General features: G+C 43.2%; 1 protein-coding gene across 1 annotated transcript in view; it reads left to right on the top strand.

Annotated features, from left to right (window-relative positions):
• The first annotated feature begins 298 nt into the window (after positions 1-298).
• LOC127001999 (uncharacterized) overlaps positions 299-21302 on the top strand; it is a 120384-nt gene continuing 99380 nt past the window's right edge. Inside the window, exon 1 of the mRNA XM_050867309.1 lies at positions 299-1503. The gene's annotated coding sequence lies outside the window, so the exon portion shown is untranslated. The remainder of the gene's footprint in view (positions 1504-21302) is intronic.

Below are 21302 nucleotides of genomic sequence, written 5' to 3'. Positions count from 1 at the left end.
AGCCCTCCTTGGATCTTTGATACACGTACTGTTTCATTCTACACTGGGACTTTTTCTCGCTCACGCTGCCCTCAATAAACAAATAATCTTCGGGAAGGAATTATATAAAAAATAACTTACTCTCAAAGTGGTTTTAATTCTGCTTCTGTAAGTGGGAAGGCTTTGGATTTGTGCGTACATTTTGCGTAATGCTCGATGTGTCAGCGTGAGGGAGAGAGCGGCCGAGGAGAGAGAGAGAGAGAGAGAGAGAGAGAGAAAACGGGCCAGTCAGCCTGCTGCAGCCAGTGTTACCGTGGTCGTGAGAGGAGGAGGGTGCGCGTACACATACCTCGCCGTGTTTCTGTCGTGTGCCTACTTTTGGTGACTGCTGACCACTGGGGAGGCTCAGCACGCCCCCCATGACCACAGGGGCGACCCGGGTGCTGAGGGAACGCGGCAGAGCGCCACAGCCCCCCCTCGTCCTGATTTAGCCCTTGACTCCTTGAAATCCGGTGTTGTACGAATCAGCTCCCAGTCGCAAAATAGCTCGCAGAGAGAAATTGGACTTGCTTATTTTTCTACATTTCACTCACTGCTGCCGTAACCTGTCTAGCTCGGGCTCCAGTGTACGACAGAAACATCAGAGCAACACTTCTGATCCATGGAAGGCAGCACTATAACCAACGCAGAGGGCAGATCAGAAAGAGTATTGAAACTGAACTAACTTATTTTTCCATATTTCACTCACTGCTGCCGTTTACTTTAGGTGTATCAGCTCTAGTACACGGCAGAAACATCAGAGCAACACCCTTGATCAACACAAGGCAACACCCGGGCATTATAACCAACGAACAGGGCAGATTATAGAAAGAATATATCCTCAAGTTGATATTCACTCCGTTCCTGTTTGATTCTTCTGCCTTCCTGGCGTGTTGTTATCTTGGTCGCTTAACCCCAACGCATGCCACAGAGTTTACAGAACCACCTGCGGCCAATAGCAACCATTCTAAAGATCACAAGTGGATAGACTAGAACACCAGAGCGACATATATCTGCGGGGAGCTAATGAATACAACACCGGAGTTCCACGAATGTTGTTTTAGGATGACCACTTTTTAATTGCGGCCAGTAACAACCATTTTAAAGATCACAAGTGGACAGAGTAGGATACCAGAGCGACATATTTATGCGAGGAGCTATTAACTACAACATCGGAGTCCCACGAAGGTTGTTTTAGGATGATATGAAATTAAACTGTGAGCCACTTGCCGTCAATATCAACCATTATAAAGATCACAAGTGGACAAACTATATAGGACACCAGAGCAATATATAGAGTTAATTACTACAACACCGGAGTCCCACTAAGGTTGAGGATGAAACGAAACTGAACTGTGAACTGTGAACTGCTGTGTGTGTGCCCCCCAGGAAGCAGCTGCCCATGTGATGCACCCCGCGCTATGAGAGTGAAGCAGCGGTCAAGATGATGAGCTTGGACATGGTTGCAGGTGTCAAGTCACTAAGGTTAGTCAACTATGGATATTCTATTTGGTCGCCAACCCACCAAGCATCAGCTGCTGTTTGGGGGAGGATTAATGTGTCTTCTATAAATGTATGTGGATTACGCAATATATGTCATTAGTTTGGGTCATTGGTGTGTGTGTGTGTGTGTGTGTGTGTGTGTGTGTGTGTGTCGGGGGTGGGGATGGGGAAGGTGTGTGTGTGTGTGTGTGTGTGTGTGTGTGTGTGTGTGTGTCGGGGGTGGGGATGGGGAAGGTGTGTGTGTGTGTTTCGGGAGGAGGGAGGAGAGACGGGTGGTGGTACGAGTCTGTGTGTGTGTGTGTGTGTGTGTGTGTGTCAGAATGGGAGGAAAGTGTGTGTGTGTGTGTGTGTCAGAATGGGAGGAAAGTGTGTGTGTGTGTGTGTCAGAATGGGAGGAAAGGGTGGTGGTGTGTGTGTGTGTGTGTCAGAATGGGAGGAAAGGGTGCTGGTGTGTGTGTGTGTGTGTGTGTGTGTGTGTGTGTGTGTGTGTGTGTCAGAATGGGAGGAAAAGGTGCTGGTGTGTGTGTGTGTGTGTGTGTGTGTGTGTGTGTGTGTCAGAATGGGTGGAAAGGGTGCTGGTGTGTGTGTGTGTGTGTGTGTGTGTGTGTGTGTGTGTGTCAGAATGGGAGGAAAGGGTGCTGGTGTGTGTGTGTGTGTGTGTGTGTGTGTGTCAGAATGGGAGGAAAGTGTGTGTGTGTGTGTGCATGTTGAGAGGAGGGAAGGGTGGTGGTAAGATAGTGTGTGTGTGTGTGTAGAGGGGCGGTGCTAACGAGTCTTGCTGGGGCTGAGAACTGTTACCAAGATGAGCTCACACTTCTTGGAAACGGATTCAGGCCACATCGACCCCGGAGAGCGAGGAGAGAAAGGGGGAAAAGGCGTGACTAAACACATCCCTTTATATTGTCAGATTCAGCAGATTCAGACTCGTTATTCTTAAACGTATCGGCGCCTCAGTTCGCCTGTTTGAAAAGCCTCTCGTGGAAGTGTCTGGGATTTTCATGGACTTTTGTGATCCCTGGTGATAGTTTAACATGACTTGACTTCTTCATCTTGAGCGAAAAAAAATCACTCATGAAAACCCTGTCAGGCTTCTATGTGGCCTTGGAAAATAGTCGTAATGGGAGCCAGAGACGTTTAGGAATATGAACCTCAGACTCGTGATAATAATGACACTGGTTAGTTTGCCTGTTATGTACTGGACTGAGGGAGAGAAAATGTTGAACAGGCGAGACCAAAGGGATAGAGTAGGTCCTAGGGAGGAAAGGAGGAAACTACAGGAAAGAAATCAAAGCAAAAAATAAATCATATGAAACAGACTAGAACAGAAGCTAGAGAGGAAGGAGGAATTTAAAGGGGTGGCAGGAGAGGAAAAGAACATGCATATGACAACGACTCCAAAATCCGACAGCCAAACCAACATTGATTCATCCTCTCCACTACATAGAATAAATAAGTAATTAAATTCTAGCTAAGTTGGATGGAATACCGTCACTGATGGGAGTGGGGGCGGGTGGGTTAATAAATTTTAGGGAGAAACCGATAAATGCAAGACTGAGTACGATTATCTGGTTAAACCGTTCATGGCTCGCAGCGCGGTGAGTGAATAATGTTTGTAGGGGTTGACAGTGTGGGTTGTGTACTCCCCCCCCCACACACACACACACGCACACACTGCTTTTCATCTTCCCCTCACTATCCCTTCTCTACTTCTTGCAATAACCCTTGAATGAACAGTGGTGAGGGTAGTGATGCGGTTAGAGGTGGGTGGGGTGTTAGCATGGGTTGTGTGCATAGTACCCACCCATCCACACTGCTTTCCTCCTCCCCTCACCCTACCTTCTCTAGATCAAACAGTGCTGGGGTAGTGATGCGGTTAGAGGTGGGTGGGGTGTGTTAGTATGGGTTGTGTGTACCGTATTCTCCCACCCACACTGCTTTCCTCTTCCCCTCGCCTTCTCTATTTTTTTTATCCATACTCTTGAATGAACAGTGATGGAGGGCGGGGTGTGTATGTGGGGGGGGGGGAAGTTTTACGTACACTCCCACTCCCACAGACTGCTTTCCTTCTCCCCTCTCAATATCTTGCTATACTCTTGATTAAAACAATGCTGCGGTAGTGTGTGCGTGTTATTCACCACGGCCTCATCACGAGCTGGACTCGTCATCGCTAGCAAGTACCGACCCGACAAGAGCAGGGCTCAGTATAGTCGATCTCTGGGTACTACCGGGACCTTTACACACCACACACCCCATCGTCCCCTTGCTCAAGGAGGGGCACCAACCGCTCCTTGTCAGGAAATATCTTAGCCAGAGCGGGGCTCGAACCTCCGCCTGCCAAGCCTGGCATCGTAGAGCTTTAGCCACTGAGCTATTGGAGCGATGTATGTGTTATAACGGATATACATCTTGTAGACATTGTAGGCCGTACATAAATGAGGAGAGGGGAAGGGAGGGGAGGCACCACTACACACACACACACACCGGGAGAGCGAGAGCACACGAGTTTAATTAAGTGGGAAAAGCGATGATGTAAAAAAATATTTATGCAAGTCCTCGCATAAAAATCGGCGTCAGTTGTTACAAATGATATCATGCACTTGTGATTGGCACAGCTGGTAGTAGTTGTAGTAACGTGTTGCCCGCGGCGCTCTTAAGTAAAAGTGAATCTTGTTTTTTTATGCTGCCAGGACAAGAGCTTTCATGACATGCACACCTGATTTTTCAAAAGTTTCTGATAATCTTTATGAGGTATTACAAATAACATGGCTGGTTAGGCTATTTTGACCCTCTTCTCAAGGCGTGGTTGGTTAGTTTTGTTGACTTTCAGGTGTCACTTGCAGTTTTGAGTTTGTAATGTCGACTTTATTGTGAAAATCCAACACTTTTAACCAGGGATGTGGAATCAGATTTTTAAAAATTCGACTCCGACTCCGACTCCAGGAAATTGAAAGGTTGTGACTCTGACTCCAGGATATTTCAAGGTTGTGACTCCGACTTTGACTTCAGGAAATTTTAAGGTTGTGACTCTGACTCCAGAAAATTTTAAGGTTGTGACTCTGACTCCAGGAAATTTAAAGGTTGTGACTCCGACTCTGATACCAGGAAATTTAAAGGTTGCGACTCCGACTCCAGGAAATTTAAAGGTTGTGACTCCGACTCCAGAAATTTAAAAGTTGTGACTCTGACTCTGATACCAGGAAATTTAAAGGTTGCGACTCCGACTCCAGGAAATTTAAAGGTTGTGACTCCGACTCCAGGAAATTTAAAGGTTGTGACTCCGACTCCAGAAATTTAAAAGTTGTGACTCCGACTCTGATACCAGGAAATTTAAAGGTTGCGACTCCGACTCCAGGAAATTTAAAGGTTGTGACTCCGACTCCAGAAATTTAAAAGTTGTGACTCCGACTCTGATACCAGGAAATTTAAAGGTTGCGACTCCGACTCCAGGAAATTTAAAGGTTGTGACTCCGACTCCAGAAATTTAAAGGTTGTGACTGACTCCAGAAATTTAAAGGTTGTGACTCCGACTCCAGAAATTTAAAGGTTGTGACTGACTCCAGAAATTTAAAGGTTGTGACTGACTCCAGGAAATTTAAAGGTTGTGACTCCGACTCCAGAAATTTAAAGGTTGTGACTCTGACTCCAGAAATTTAAAGGTTGTGACTCTGACTTCAGGAAATTTCAAGGTTGTGACTGCGACTCTGACTCCAGGAAATTTAAAGGTTGTGACTCCGACTCCAGAAATTTAAAGGTTGTGACTCTGACTCCAGGAAATTTAAAGGTTGTGACTCCGACTCTGATACCAGGAAATTTAAAGGTTGCGACTCCGACTCCAGGAAATTTAAAGGTTGTGACTCCGACTCCAGAAATTTATAGGTTGTGACTGACTCCAGAAATTTAAAGGTTGTGACTGACTCCAGGAAATTTAAAGGTTGTGACTCCGACTCCAGAAATTTAAAGGTTGTGACTCCGACTCCAGAAATTTAAAGGTTGTGATTGACTCCAGAAATTTAAAGGTTGTGACTCTGACTCCAGGAAATCTAAAGGTTGTAACTCCGACTCCAGAAATTTAAAGGTTGTGACTCTGACTCCAGAAATTTAAAGGTTGTGACTGACTTCAGGAAATTTAAAGGTTGTGACTCCGACTCCAGAAATTTAAAGGTTGTGACTCCGACTCCAGAAATTTAAAGGTTGTGACTCTGACTCCAGGAAATTTAATGGTTGTGACTCCGACTCCAGAAATTTAAAGGTTGTGACTCCGACTCCAGAAATTTAAAGGTTGTGACTCTGACTCCAGGAAATTTAAAGGTTGTGACTCCGACTCCAGAAATTTAAAGGTTGTGACTCTGACTCCAGGAAATTTAATGGTTGTGACTCCGACTCCAGGAAATTTAAAGGTTGTGACTGACTCCAGGAAATTTAAAGGTTGTGACTCCGACTCCAGGAAATTTAAAGGTTGTGACTCCGACTCCAGAAATTTAAAGGTTGTGACTCTGACTCCAGGAAATTTAAAGGTTGTGACTCCGACTCTGACTCCAGGAAATTTAAAGGCTGTGACTCCGACTCTGACTCCAGGAAATTTAAAGGTTGTGACTCTGACTCCAGGAAATTTAAAGGTTGTGACTCCGACTCTGACTCCAGGAAATTTAAAGGCTGTGACTCCGACTCTGACTCCAGGAAATTTAAAGGTTGTGACTCTGACTCCAGGAAATTTAAAGGTTGTGACTCCGACTCTGACTCCAGGAAATTTAAAGGTTGTGACTCCGACTCCAGAAATTTAAAGGTTGTGACTCCGACTCTGACTCCAGGAAATTTAAAGGTTGTGACTCCGACTCCAGGAAATTTAAAGGTTGTGACTCCGACTCTGACTCCAGGAAATTCAAAGGCTGTGACTCCGACTCCAGGAAATTTAAAGGTTGTGACTCCGACTCCAGGAAATTTAAAGGTTGTGACTCCGACTCCAGGAAATTTAAAGGTTGTGACTCCGACTCTGACTCCAGGAAATTTAAAGGTTGTGACTCCGACTCCAGGAAATTTAAAGGTTGTGACTCCGACTCTGACTCCAGGAAATTTAAAGGTTGTGACTCCGACTCTGACTCCAGGAAATTTAAAGGTTGTGACTCCGACTCTGATTCCAGGAAATTTAAAGGTTGTGACTCCGACTCTGACTCCAGGAAATTTAAAGGTTGTGACTCCGACTCTGACTCCAGGAAATTTAAAGGTTGTGACTCTGACTCCAGGAAATTTAAAGGTTGTGACTCCGACTCCAGGAAATTTAAAGGTTGTGAGTCCGACTCCAGGAAATTTAAAGGTTGTGACTCCGACTCCAGGAAATTCAAAGGTTGTGACTCCGACTCCAGGAAATTTAAAGGTTGTGACTCCGACTCCAGGAAATTCAAAGGTTGTGACTCCGACTCCAGGAAATTTAAAGGTTGTGAGTCCGACTCCAGGAAATTTAAAGGTTGCGACTCCGACTCCAGGAAATTTAAAGGTTGTGACTCCGACTCCAGGAAATTTAAAGGTTGTGACTCCGACTCCAGGAAATATAAAGGTTGCGACTCCTACTCCAGGAAATTAAAAGGTTGCGACTCCGACTCCAGGAAATTTAAAGGATGCGACTCCGACTCCAGGAAATTTAAAGGTTGCGACTCCGACTCCAGGAAATTTAAAGGTTGCGACTCCGACTCCAGGAAATTTAAAGGTTGCGACTCCGACTCCAGGAAATTTAAAGGTTGCGACTCCGACTCCAGGAAATTTAAAGGTTGCGACTCCGACTCCAGGAAATTAAAAGGATGCGACTCCGACTCCAGGAAATTAAAAGGATGCGACTCCGACTCCAGGAAATTAAAAGGATGCGACTCCGACTCCAGGAAATTTAAAGGTTGCGACTCCGACTCCAGGAAATTAAAAGGTTGCGACTCCGACTCCAGGAAATTAAAAGGATGCGACTCCGACTCCAGGAAATTTAAAGGTTGCGACTCCGACTCCAGGAAATTAAAAGGTTGCGACTCCGACTCCAGGAAATTTAAAGGATGCGACTCCGACTTCAGGAAATTTAAAGGATGCGACTCCGACTCCAGGAAATTTAAAGGATGCGACTCCGACTCCAGGAAATTTAAAGGATGCGACTCCGACTCTGACTCCACCCGTGGCCCCCCTCCCCCTCTTCTTCAGTACAGTGTTAGGCAAATCAAACCCTGCCTTACCCCACCACACCACACCCAGCCACACAACATCACACGTGTCGTAAAGGAGTCGGAGTCGGGGATATTTTTACCGACTCCGGCAAAAAGTAAATCGGCTCCGATCCCGACTCTTAACTAACTCCGTCCCTTTTTTTTTTTTTTTTTTTTTTTTTTTTTTTTTTTTGTGTGTGTGTGTGTGTGTGTGTGTGTGTGTGTGTGACTTTCATACCAGTATATCACTTTCTACGATTGACTTTATATGTCGACGACTCTGTAAATCAAACCCTTCTAACTCACTCCGCCCCTGATTTCCAAGGCGTGGTTACTTAGTTTTCTTGATTTTCATATATCCCTTTCTACGACCTTGGATCTGTAATATCTCGCCTTAACTCTGAAGATCAAACACTTCTACCTAACTAACTCTGTCCTGACCCGTTTTTCAAGGCGTGGTTAGTTGGTTTTGTTGATTTTCATATATAACTTTCTACGACTGAGTTTGTACTAATATCTCGACTTAACTCTGTGAAAATCAAACCCTTCTAACTACTCCGTCTCAGAAATGGAGGTAAAAAGCCAAACTAGCCAATAATTTTAAACTACCGTACCTCATCGAAACAGGAACGCACATAAGGGTAACTATATAGTAAGGTCAACATCAATACATATCTATTATGGAAAAGGTGGTGCTATTGCTATCCTTTTTCAAAGCTATCACTCCTTGGTAATTAAAATACCCCGTCGAAAGACGAGTGCGTGTAAGGGTAACTATATAATAAGGAGGCTTAACGTCTGTATTATGGAAAAGCTGGTAATAATAGCTTTGTGCATGTCCCCGGGCGTGTCCTCTCAGCAGCGACTGTAAACCGGTCATTTACAGGCTGATGTTACAGACGATGTGCGCTTTTATCTTGGGTCATATTCTTAAACCTTTCGGCGCCCTAGCACTTACATTTAGCAAAGGCTTTCGTAAGATTTGTGGGTATTTTCATGGGTAGTTTTATGACCCTGGCGGTAATTTGACCAAGTTTCTACACCATGAACGTAAAGAAAGACTCATGGGGACGCGTTTAACCTTTTTTTTTGCCTTTGGAAATGACTGATGTAAAAGAAGGTAACGTCCAAGAAAACCGCTCTAGATGTTCATATTCTTGAACGTATCAGGCTCCCATTACGACTGCTTCCTAGGGCCACAGAGATGACTATGCAGGTTTTCATGGATGGATTTCCCGTTCGTGGTTCAGAAGTCGTGTAAAATCACTAGGACCACAAAACAGTCTATGGAAATCCCAGCATCAACGAGAGGCTTTTTAAACAGGCGAACTGAGACTCCGAGACGGTTTAAAATACTGACTTATAACTCATATAAAATGTGTGCAGTGATGCTAAAGGGATTGGGAAGGATCTCAAGCACTTTACAACTTGCAGATGTGTCGTGCTTAGTGTGATATCCTATGTTGATATGCCCAGTTGTTATAAGAATCTGGAACGCTGGAATATTTCAAACGCTATATCGAGTATATATTTGCCAAGAATTCTGTTCTTGCTAGACTGCCACGTTCTGACATTTGCCTTGGGGGTTAGCTCAAAGGTGCTATACGTAATTATAAGGTCGGTATTTTCAGACGCTTCGGTCTCTCACATCAACTACTTTCTAAGGCCGTGAAGGAGATTAATCGGGTTATAATGAGTGCCTTTATAGGTTCATGGTACAAAAGAAGGGCCAAACTACTACCAGGGCCACAAAACTATTCTTGGAAATGCCCACAACTCCTACGAAAACCTTGTCAAAGATGTGTGCTTGGGCGCCGAAATGTTTAAGAATATGAACCTAAGGCGTGAACTCCAAAAAGATTTCGGCCAAAAGTAGTCAGCGAGACAGTAAAGTGAGTGTAGGAATTGGGCTAATGCGGTGTGAGGTTCCGGCCGCACCCAGAGATCGGTACAAAGGACTCAAGAAACGATGAAGGACGGTACTGACTGGTGATCACGAGTCCAACAAGTGAACACACACACACACACACACACACACGAGGACCCCCTCCAAAAATAAAACTAAGAACAAATTAAAATGTGAAAATATTCGGCTTTCCAGACAGAGCAGCAAGTCGGTGGAATATGTTACCGGGAGAGATCGTGTGCGCGGGAATCATTTAGTTGTAAAGATAGATATGATGAAATAGTTAAAAAAAAAAAAAAGACTGGTCACTACGGGCTTGAGTCAATCCTGTGAAAATATGATGAAGTAGACTCACTCCCTCAAAGCATGATTTTATTTGATACGTGAAAATATAATTAGGCAAAAACACAAACTCCAGCAAAGTACAGTATGATAAATTATTTGTTCAAATACAGTTAGGTAAGGGTTATAAAACACACCCACTCCCCAAAAGCATCATGTTATTATTTTGATATGTAAAAGTACTGTTAGGCAAGATCTCCCACACCCCCGAAGGTATATTGACATGTAAAAATATTAGGTAAGTACTATTAGGTACACACACACACACACACACACACACACACACACACACACACACACATTGCAGTGGTTATCGCGATCGCCTTACGACTGAGAGGTCTCGGGGTTCGCTTCCCTGGCGGAGTGGAGACGGATGGGCAGTCTCGTTTACTCCGTGCCCTGTCTGTCCGCCCAGCAGTGAATGGGTGCCGGGTGTCGGTCGGGGTTGTGTTCCGCCTCCCGGGCTTGTGTGGGTGTGAGGTTTCAGCCGTACCCAGAGAAGCGGCACTTCGGAGCTCAAGATCCAGTCAGGGATTCTATCGAGTGCCCAGACCGTGGTGAACACACACACACACACACACACACACACACACACACAGAGAGAGAGAGAGAGAGAGAGAGAGAGAGAGAGAGAGAGAGAGAGAGAGAGAGAGAGAGTTTGTGTTTTTTATTTTATTTATTTATTATTTTCAAGTTAATCGCAGCATGAAGGTCTCCTCACTTGACGTACTGTACTCACTAGTCCTTTTGAGTATAGTCTTTATTTATTATTCATCACGCTGTCCCTGTCAAGGCATTAGGAAAATGTGGTTCTTCATTAGTTAGGAACATGTTGCTAGCACGGCGTCCCTCGACCCACCACGTATCTACTTCTTGCCGGACTGGTCGTGAAGGTGGAATACTCCCTCCCCCTCCCGCCCGTGGCGTCGTGGCTTCCTCCACCACGGGGCCGCCGCGGAGTTCCTCAGGACTGTATTCTTAGACGCTTCCTTTTCTTACATCAGTCATTTTTAATTAAAGGCCATTAAAGAGGTTATACGCGTCCCCATGAGTGCTTCTTTGCGTTCATGGTGCAGAAACATTATACCCATGGAAGTGCTCACAAATCCGACGGAAGCCTTGTTAATTGTATGTGCTTGGCACCGAAAGTTTTTAAGAATATGACCCCAGATCAGGCTGATTAGGAGTGTATAGAGTACCGTAGCTAATCAGAAAAAAAAAGAAAGTATCAAAATAGCATCACATACGCTTGATCACACGCCTTCCAATACAACGGTACGCGTCCTGCAGTGGGGACAACTTCTTAAGTCCTGTGCATTGCACCAACAAGCTTCTGGTATTACCGCCACTTACAGCAGTCAGCCAGCTGGACCCCGTTCCCAACGAGATTTCTGTGAACCACCTCAACGCGTTAATGGCTACTTCCAACGTATTGATTTTCTCGCTTATTGATAGTATGGCTTGAACAGGCCGAGAAACAAAGTAATCGGAGTAACGTACGAGGTGGAATTTAACGGAGGCGAAGAATAGTTTAAAAGTGTCCGTTTGTTTCTGCGTTGCTTTAGTCTTCCCATTGCATATCACTTTAGGTATGGCTGCCTCAGGCTAGTTGTGTTCCCACCTAGCTCTCTCTCTCTCTCTCTCTCTCTCTCTCTCTCTCTCTCTCTCTCTCTCTCTCTCTCTCAACATTTTTTCCATTATAAATTCTCATATCGTGTTCTCTTAGGCGATATTTAACACTTGTATTTGTCCTCATTGTTCCCCCTAGATCAAATGTCTTTCCTGCTCTATACCTGATCACTTAGTTCGCATTTCTTCCGAGGTCGTGAAATAAAAAACTCAACATTAGTAGCATTACTTGGTAAACTAAGAGAAGGGCGAGGGAGTGACTGAAGGTTGAATGAATGCATAAACAGGGGCTTCAGATAGCAGTGGATGGAGGCAGATAGATATATAGATACATAGATACATAGAGAGAGAGAGAGAGAGAGAGAGAGAGAGAGAGAGAGAGAGAGAGAGAGAGAGAGAGAGACGTTACTAAATCTATATAACCGTCATACCGTTCCTTGTTTGATGCCTTGCATCGGCCATTCGTAAACTATCAAAGAGACGAAAGGTTGCTAAAACACTTTAAAATTGGTGCTGGACATGGATGGTGGGCAGAGGAGCGAAAAAAGGAAATGTAGCCACTGTTTATAATTTAAATCTACTTTTGTTATGAAATGGTTAATATTGGTACGGTAACTTCAGAGACGAGATGAGAGGTTACTAAAACACTTCAAAATAGGTCTCTGAAATGGATGGTGGGTAGAGGAGCGAAAAAAAAAAAAAAAAGGAAATGTAGCCACTTTGGCCAATAATTTAAGATCCTTTTTTTTTTTTTATGTCATGGTTGGTATTGGGAACTTAAAAGATAACATTGATAACCAAACCTAACCTAACATTCGTAACCTAACATTTATAACCCAACATTGGTAACCAAACATAACCTGACATTGGTAACCTAACCTAACAACATTGATAACCTAACAACTTAACATTGGTAACCTAACATCGGTAACCTAAGAGAGAGAACATTGCTAACTTAATTTAACAGTGATAACCTAACCTAACCTAACATTGGTAAGCTGAGAGATAACATTGGGAAGTTAACCAAACATAACATTGCTAAGCTAACATTCGTCACCTAACATTGGTAACCTAAGAGAGAGAACTTTGTTAATGTAACCTAATCTATCATTGATAACCTATATAATGGCTTTTGAAATATATGTTACAAAGAAGTGCTGGAAATGGATGGGTGATGGAGGCAGCATGGGAGGGATGGAAAGGGAAGGGAGGGGAAGGGAAGGATAGATAGGAGATGGATGGGGAATAGAGGCAGCGAGGGAGGGAAGAGATGGGAAGGAAAAGAGATGATGGGAAAAGAAGGGGAGGCTAAATAAGGATGGAAATGGATGGATAGGGAAAGGAAGGATGAATATAGTCCTGATGGAAATGAATGGGAAGGAAAGGACAAGAGATGGAATGGGAGGGAAAGGAAGGGCAGGAGATGGAAGGGGAGGAGGGAGGGATAGGATGGCGATGGATGGGAAGGGAAGGACAGGAGATGGGAGGGATGGAGGCAACAAGGAAGGGAAGGAAAGGACTGGAGATGGATGGGAAGGACAGGAAAAGGAAGGGATGGGAGAGGAAGGGAAGGCAAAGCAAGGGAAGAGAATGGAAGGGAAGGATGAATAAGGGCTGGAGATGGATGGGAAGGGGAGGGAAGGGCAGGAGATTGATGGGAAGGGAAGAGGGAGGAAGGACAGAGATGGAAGGGAAGGAAAAGGAAGAGTGAATAAGAGCTGAAAATGGATGGGAAGGGAAGATAAATATAGGATGGAGATGGATGGGAATGTAAGGGCAGGGCAGGAGATGGACGGGATGGAGACAGCAAGGAAGGGAAGAAAAGGGAAAGGCAGGAGACAAAAGGGAAGGGAAGGGAAGGAGAAATATAGGATGGAAATGGATGGGAAGGGAAGGAGAGGAGATGGAAGCGGAAGGAAAGGAAAAGCAGGAGATGGAAGGGGAGGAAACAGGAGATATAGGATGAAAATGGATGGGAAGGAAAGGGAAGGGAAGTACGGGAGATGGAAGGGAGGGGAAGGGCAGGAGATGGACGGGATGGAGGCAGCAAGGAAGGGAAGGGGAGAACAGAGTGCGAGAGTATTGAGCGATTCAAATTTCCCAGTATCACCTTCACAAGCCTTTCCCCGAATATGTGTGTGTTCGTGTGTGTGTGTGTGTGTGTGTGTGTGTGTGTGTGTGTGTGTGTGTGTGTATAAGTGCGACAAGAATCATTTTGTTTTGTTTTTGTTTCTTTTATATTCTCTGGGTCTTTCTCTTTGCCTAGGTTTATAGATGTTAAAATGGTCTCTGTTGCAATGTGTGTGGTTTAACCTTTGCCGACGCTGTTCCTGATGATGTTGCTGTTGATTCTGTTTGTTCCCATCATCTCCTGCCTCTGTTTTTTACTTCCCTCCCCTTTCTTGCTGCCTCCATTCTTCATCCACCTCCTGCTCCATTTTATCCATTCATTCCCATCCCTTCCTTCCTTCTCTCTTCCCTCCCCTTCCCCTCCCTTCCCTTCCTTGCTGCCTCCATTCCTCATCCATCTCCTGCTCCTATTTATCCATCCATTCCCATCCCTTCCTTCCCTTACCTTCCCTACTTTCCCTTCCCTTCCCTTACCTTCCCTCCTTTCCCTTCCCTTCCCTTCCCTCTTCTTCCCTTCTCTTTCATTCCTTTGCCTTGCTTTGCCTTCTCTTCCCTTCCCTTCCTTTCCCTGTCCCTTCCCATTCCTTCTCCCTTCCCTTCCCCTTCCATTTCCTTCTTCTCCTTTCCCTTCCCATCTTTTTCATTCTCTTCCCTTCCCCTTCTTTCCTTTTCCTTCTCTTCACTTTCCTTTCCCCTCCCTTTCCTTTCCTTCCTTTTCCTTCCCATTCCTTTTCCTTCCCTTCCCATCCCATCCATTTCATTCTCGTTTTAATCTTTCCTTTCACACACTTATGATTTGTTAAACGTCTTATTTGTATTTAATAAGTTACGTGGCTAGTTTGGCCTTTTCAGTTTCATATTTTTGAGACGTAGTAAGGTAGAAGAGTTGGATTTTCAGAGTTGTAAGAAGTGATGGATTTTCAGAGTTGTAAGAAGTGATGGATTTTCAGAGTTGTTAGAAGAGTTGGATTTTCAGAGCTGTAAGAAGTGATGGATTTTCAGAGTTGTTAGAAGTGATGGATTTTCAGAGTTGTAAGAAGTGATGGATTTTCAGAGTTGTTAGAAGAGTTGGATTTTCAGAGTTGTAAGAAGTGATGGATTTTCAGAGTTGTAAGAAGTGATGGATTTTCAGAGTTGATAGAAGAGTTGGATTTTCAGAGTTGTAAGAAGTGATGGATTTTCAGTTGTAAGAAGTGATGGATTTTCAGAGTTGTTAGAAGAGTTTGATTTTCAGAGTTGTAAGAAGTGATGGATTTTCAGAGTTGTTAGAAGAGTTGGATTTTCAGAGTTGTAAGAAGTGATGGATTTTCAGAGTTGTTAGAAGAGTTGGATTTTCAGAGTTGTAAGAAGTGATGGATTTTCAGAGTTGTTAGAAGTGATGGATTTTCAGAGTTGTTAGAAGTGATGGATTTTCAGAGTTGTTAGAAGTGATGGATTTTCAGTTGTTAGAAGTGATGGATTTTCAGAGTTGTTAGAAGTGATGGATTTTCAGGGTTGTTAGAAGTGTTGGATTTTCTGTGTTGTTAGAAGTGATGGATTTTCAGGGTTGTTAGAAGTGATGGATTTTCAGAGTTGTTAGAAGTGTTGGATTTTCTGTGTTGTTAGAAGTGATGGCTTTTCAGAGTTGTTAGAAGTGATGGATTTTCAGAGTTGTTAGAAGCGATGGCTTTTCAGAGTTGTTAGAAGTGATGGATTTTCAGAGTTGTTAGAAGTGATGGATTTTCAGAGTTGTTAAAGTGATGGATTTTCAGAGTTGTTAGAAATGTTGGATTTTCAGAATTGTTAGAAGAGTTTTATTGACACAGAGTTAAGTCGGCATCTTACAAACTCAGTCGTAAAACGTTATATAAAAAAAATCAACAAAACCAACTAACAACGCCTTGAAAATCGGGTCAAAAAGGAATAATCAGCCGTATTATTGTTACTTAAGACTAATTCGACGTTTGAAAGTCAGAACACACACACACACACACACACACACACACACACACACACACACACACACCATGCAACAGGTCTGCCTTCAGCTTCAGGGTATGGCTTGGCGCATGCAGATGATGGTGTAACACTTAAAGGCAGAGGTAAAGGTGGCAGCATACACTATTGCTGCGCGTGGCGGCGGTGCTCATCTCCGTCCCGTTGGCCCTACAAGCTTGTGGTGCGAGAGAACCCTTAACCCGACACTTATCTCCTCGTGATATGGAAAAGGTGGTACTATTGCTAACCTTTTCCATAGTTTTCTCTCCTTGGCGATCAGAATACCCCGTCGAAGCTAGAGGGAATGTGTGTAAGGGTCCCTAACTATATAATGAGAAGGCTTAAGGTCTGTATCTGTTAAAGGCGGTGCTATTGCTCTCGTTTCCCATTGTTATCCTTGCTATCAGAATACCTCGTTGGAATAGGAAAGTGTGTAAGGGTAACTGTATAACGAGGAGGCTTAAGGTCTATATATATTACGGTGCTATTGCTATCGTTTCCCATTGTTTTCCTTGCTATCAGAATACCTCGTCGGAATAGGAAAGTGTGTAAGGGTAACTGTATAACGAGGAGGCTTAAGGTCTATATATATTAAAGGCGGTGCTATTGCTATCGTTTCCCATTGTTATTTCTTCTTTGCAATCAAATACCCCGTCGAAGCTAGAGGGAATGTGTGTAAGGGTAACTATATAACGAGGAGGCTTAAGGTCTATATCTATTGGAACGGGTGCTATTGCTATCGTTTCCCATTGTTATTTCTTCCTTGCAATCAAACAAATACCTCGTCGAAATAGGAATGGGTATAAGGATAACTATATAATGAGAAGGCTTAAGGTCTATATCTATTAAAGGCGGTGCTATTGTTATCGTTTCCCAATGTTATTTCTTCCTTGCAATGAGAATACTTCGTCGAAATAGGAAAGTGTGTAAGGGTAACTGTATAACGAGGAGGCTTAATTAGGGTCTTATATCTATTGAAACGGGTGCTATTACTATCGTTTCCAATACTTATTTCTTCCTGGCAATTGAACTACCCTCTCGGAATAGGAATGTGTGTACGGGTAACCTATATAATAAGGCGGCTGAAAAAAACGTCCATATCAGTATTGGAAAAGGTGGTGCTATTGACTTTCGTTTCCATAATTATCTGTCCCTGGCAAATAAACTACCTTGTCGAAATAGGAATGTGGGTAAGGGTTACTATATAATAAGGAGCCTAAAAAATGTCTATGCGTCATATTCTCATTTCGCCGCCCAAGCACACATATTTGACCAGGACGTGAGGAGGAACGGGAGAGAAGCCAAGGAGAAAAGAAAGGAAGGAGAGAGGAAGGAAGGATACGAGGAGGAACAAAAGATAACAAACAGAGAAAGGACAGGAAGACAGATGAAGACAAGAAGAGGGAGGAGAAAGAGAGAGGAAAGGAAGGACGTGAGGAGGAACGGGAGAGAAAGAGCGGAGAAAAGAAAGGAGAGAGGAAGGAAGGATATGAGGAGGAACAACAGATAACAAGCAGAGAAAGGACAGGAAGGAAAGAGGAGAGGAAAAGAAAATCAGGAGGCAAGGGTCATATTCTTATACGTTTCGGCGCCCAAGTTCACCTATTTGGCAAGTCTTTCGTAGGGGTTTTGGGCATTTCCACGGTTAGCTTTATGACCCTTTTGGTAGTTTGACACTTCTTATGGACCACGAACCTAGAACAACACGCAAGAAAACCCGATTAATCTTCTTTTCGGCCTTTGGAAATAGTTAATGTGAGGGGTGGAAGCGTCTGACAATCCGACCTATATATCTAATGGAAAAGTCGGTGCTATTGCGATCCCCTTTCTTAGTTGTCTCGTCCTGGCAATTGCAATACCCCGTCGAAAGGGAAATAGTTATCTCTTCCTGGCAATTACAATACCCCGTCGAAAGGGAAATAGTTATCTCTTCCTGGCAATTACAATACCCCGTCGAAAGGGAAATAGTTATCTCTTCCTGGCAATTACAATACCCCGTCGAAAGGGAAATAGTTATCTCTTCCTGGGAATTACATTACCCCGTCGAAAGGGAAATAGTTATCTGGCAATTACAATACCCCGTCGAAAGGGAAAATAGTTATTTCGTCCTGGCAGCATGGTTCAAGCAAGAGTCACACGGGGGAGCATCAAAGTATCAAACACTGGTCCTTTCAAATCAGCAAAAAACTATCAATCCATCAAATTTTCCAGCTGTTTTCATTTTGTCGCTTGACTTGGAATAGTTTTGATGCTTTGAAGGCGCCCCAGTCACACATCACGGTAGACACTATAAATAACATTCGCCTGCGCCAAATGGCCCCTCAGGAGACCTTACCTGCGCTATGGGCAACTCCAAAAAAAAAAAAAAAAAAGTGTGTGTGTGTGTGTGTGTGTGTGTGTGTGTGTGTGTGTGTGTGTGTGTGTGTGTGTGTGTGTGTGTGGAGGGGGGGGGGAAAGAATACCCCGTCGAAGTAGGAATGTGTGTAATTGTTATCTGTGTAGTAACCTCTCCTCCCGAAATTGACTTTTCTTTCGGCCACTCCTCTAACTCTTTTTTAGGAGCAGTGAGTAGCGGTCTTTTTTTCTTCATTATTGTTTCCTTTTTTTATGCCCTTGAACTGACTCCTTTGCTGTAAAAAAAAAGGAAGTAGCTCAAAGGAAAAAAAAAAAAGGAACGCTAGACGCTGATCCTGTAAAAAAAACAAAAAAACATGTATAGAAAAACAGAAAAATAGAACGAGAGGCCAAACAGAAGGGGTTGTTATAAAAGGGAGCTTTACTCTTTATATCTATTACATTTTTTTACAGTAAAGGAAGCTGCTCAAGGGCAAAAAAAAGTAATAATGAGAGAAAACAAAGCCCTCTAAACACTGCCCCTATAAAAATAAAAATAAAAGAGTTCAGAAGAGTGGCCAAAATACAACCTCGTGCTGCAGACAACCTCTCCTTTTCGTGACATTCTTCAGTTCCAATTTCCATCAAGACAGTGAGCAGTTAGTCGGTTTTGTTGATTTTTTTCTCTGCGGTATCACTTTTTTACGACTGTGTTTGACTGAACTCTGAAAACCCAACACTTTTAACTCACTCCGTCCCCGAATTGAAAGTAAAAAGCCAAACTAACCACGTAACTAAATAAATACTAATACGACGTTTAAAAAAATGCGAGTTTCTATTTAATTTTGGATAAACTCATGTTACAGACAACCTCTTTCTTTGCTGGATATTCCTCAATTCGAAATTCAGTCAAGACAGTTGCAGCCTTGTGTGCCTGACGATGCGAAAATGTGTCTAAACAGTGATGCCCAACGTCTAGATCTATTATATTTAGGACAAACTGATGCTGCAGATACCTTCTTTCTTTGCTGCATGTTCCTCAATTCGACTTTCAATCAAGGCTAACCCTGGCGAAAGGAGAATGTATCTAAATATATAATGATGCCCAACGTCTAGATCCACTATATTTTGGATAAACCAATGCTACATATAAACTGTATCACATCCCATTTGCACCGGGCAGCGTTCCAGTTAAGACAGCATGCGTTTATCCCCGCTAGAACGAAGTGTCCCGCATGTGTGTAAAGATGAATAACACTTGGACTTATTACTTCATTGCAGTTTTGATTTGTTTGCTGTATATAACCTTTTCCATTCACTGTACACCTGACAGCTTTCCAATTAAGACAGCATGCTTTTATCCCGACCAGAACAGGAATAAATCTTGTATATATGTAAAGGCTTATATTTCTTACACTTTTAATATGTCTGCGTGATGCTGTATAGAACCTCTTCCATTCACTGTACACCTGCCAGCTTTCCAATTAAGACATGCTTTTATCCCGACCAGAGCAGGAATAAATCTTGTATATATGTACAGGCTTATATTTCTTACACTTTTAATATGTCTGCGTGATGCTGTATAGAACCTCTTCCATTCACTGTACACTTGACAGCTTTCCAATTAAGACAACACGCTTTTATCACGGCCAGAACAGGAATGAGTCTTGTATATATGTAGAGGCTTATATTTGTTACACTTTTAATATGTCTGCGTGATGCTGTATATAACATCTTCCATTTTCTCTACACCTGACAGCTTTCCTATTAAGACAACACGCTTTTATCACGGCCAGAACAGGAATGAGTCTTGTATATGTGTAAAAAGAGGCTTAACACTTAGATTTCTTGCACCTTATATATGTTTGCGTGATGCTGTATATAACCTCTTACATTTACTGTACACTAGACATTTACAATTAAGACAACACGTTTTTATCACGGCCAGAACAGGATCGAGTCTTGTATATATAGAGAGGTTTAACATTTCAATATATTACTCTTAAAATGCTACCATGCACCAGTCAGTCCTGTCAACACTACCACGCCTGTCAGTTACCAGTAAGATAGCTCGGTTTCATCCCCGCCAGAACAGGGATTTCTCTAATAAATGCGTAGAGTACTGTTATTCATATATATATATATATATATATATATATATATATATATATATATATATATATATATATATATATATATATATATATATATATATATATATATATATATATATATATATATATATACAGGGTAGGCGGTGGCCGAAGTGATAGCGTACTGGACCCACATTCGCCGCGTGATGGACGACGCGGGTTCGAATCCTCACGCTACCACTCGGATTTTTCGGTCACCGCCGAGTGGCTTAAAACTACCCACATGCTGTCCTGAAGACCACCCATCAACCCGGACTCTAGAGGAAGCCGTCCAAGCGAATCAAGTACGAGTTCCGGGGGGCAGCATGAGCCAATGCAAGATGGCGCCACTATAAACACTCGCCTGCGCCAGAACGGGCTGGGCCGACCATCAGGCCCCACCTGGAAGAGGCCTTGGGCCGACCATCAGGCCCCTCCGGGAAGATGCCTACCGGCGCAATAGGCAACAACGTAAAAAAAAATATATATATATATATATATATATATATATATATATATATATATATATATATATATATATATATATATATATATATATATATATATATTTTACACCTAAGATATGTTTGAGTAATGCCACACCTAACCTCTAACTCACTCACTACCGCCTGATTTTTTAAACGTTGTATTAACCCGTCCGCTGTGATTGGCACGGATTTTGCTTTCACTGGTAGCCTGGTAACATAAACTCACAGGTCTTTCTCTGCCTCTGTGGTGGACATTGGCGTGTTTCCCATGTGGTATTGGTATGATGGATTTCCCTCCCAAGGTACATGACTTTATACTTTTCTTCACTGAATTATAGCAGCCACTTTTTGATCCATTCCTGTAGCTTGGTGATGTGTTCTTGTAGGAAATCCGCAGTCAAGGGGTTAAGCCGGTCTGTTTAAACGTTTCGGCCCCTCAGTTCGCCTGCTGGAAAAGCCTCTCGTCGTAGAAGTTGCTGCTGGGGTTTTGTGGACTGTTTTGTGATCCTGGTGATAGTTTTACACGACTTCTGCATCTTTGGAAAAACACTCATTAAAACCCGGTTAGTCTTCTCTGTGGCCTCGGGAAAGTCTTAGTGGGAGCTTGAGACGTGTAAAAATATGTACCTTAGTCTTCATCAGCAAAAGTGTCGCTGATTTGTCTTTT

Source organism: Eriocheir sinensis, chromosome 22 (assembly GCF_024679095.1).
Source record: "Eriocheir sinensis breed Jianghai 21 chromosome 22, ASM2467909v1, whole genome shotgun sequence".
Lineage (NCBI taxonomy): Eukaryota > Metazoa > Arthropoda > Malacostraca > Decapoda > Varunidae > Eriocheir > Eriocheir sinensis.
Note: the sequence above shows the minus strand (reverse complement) of the source record. Positions and strands in the feature narration are given on the sequence as shown.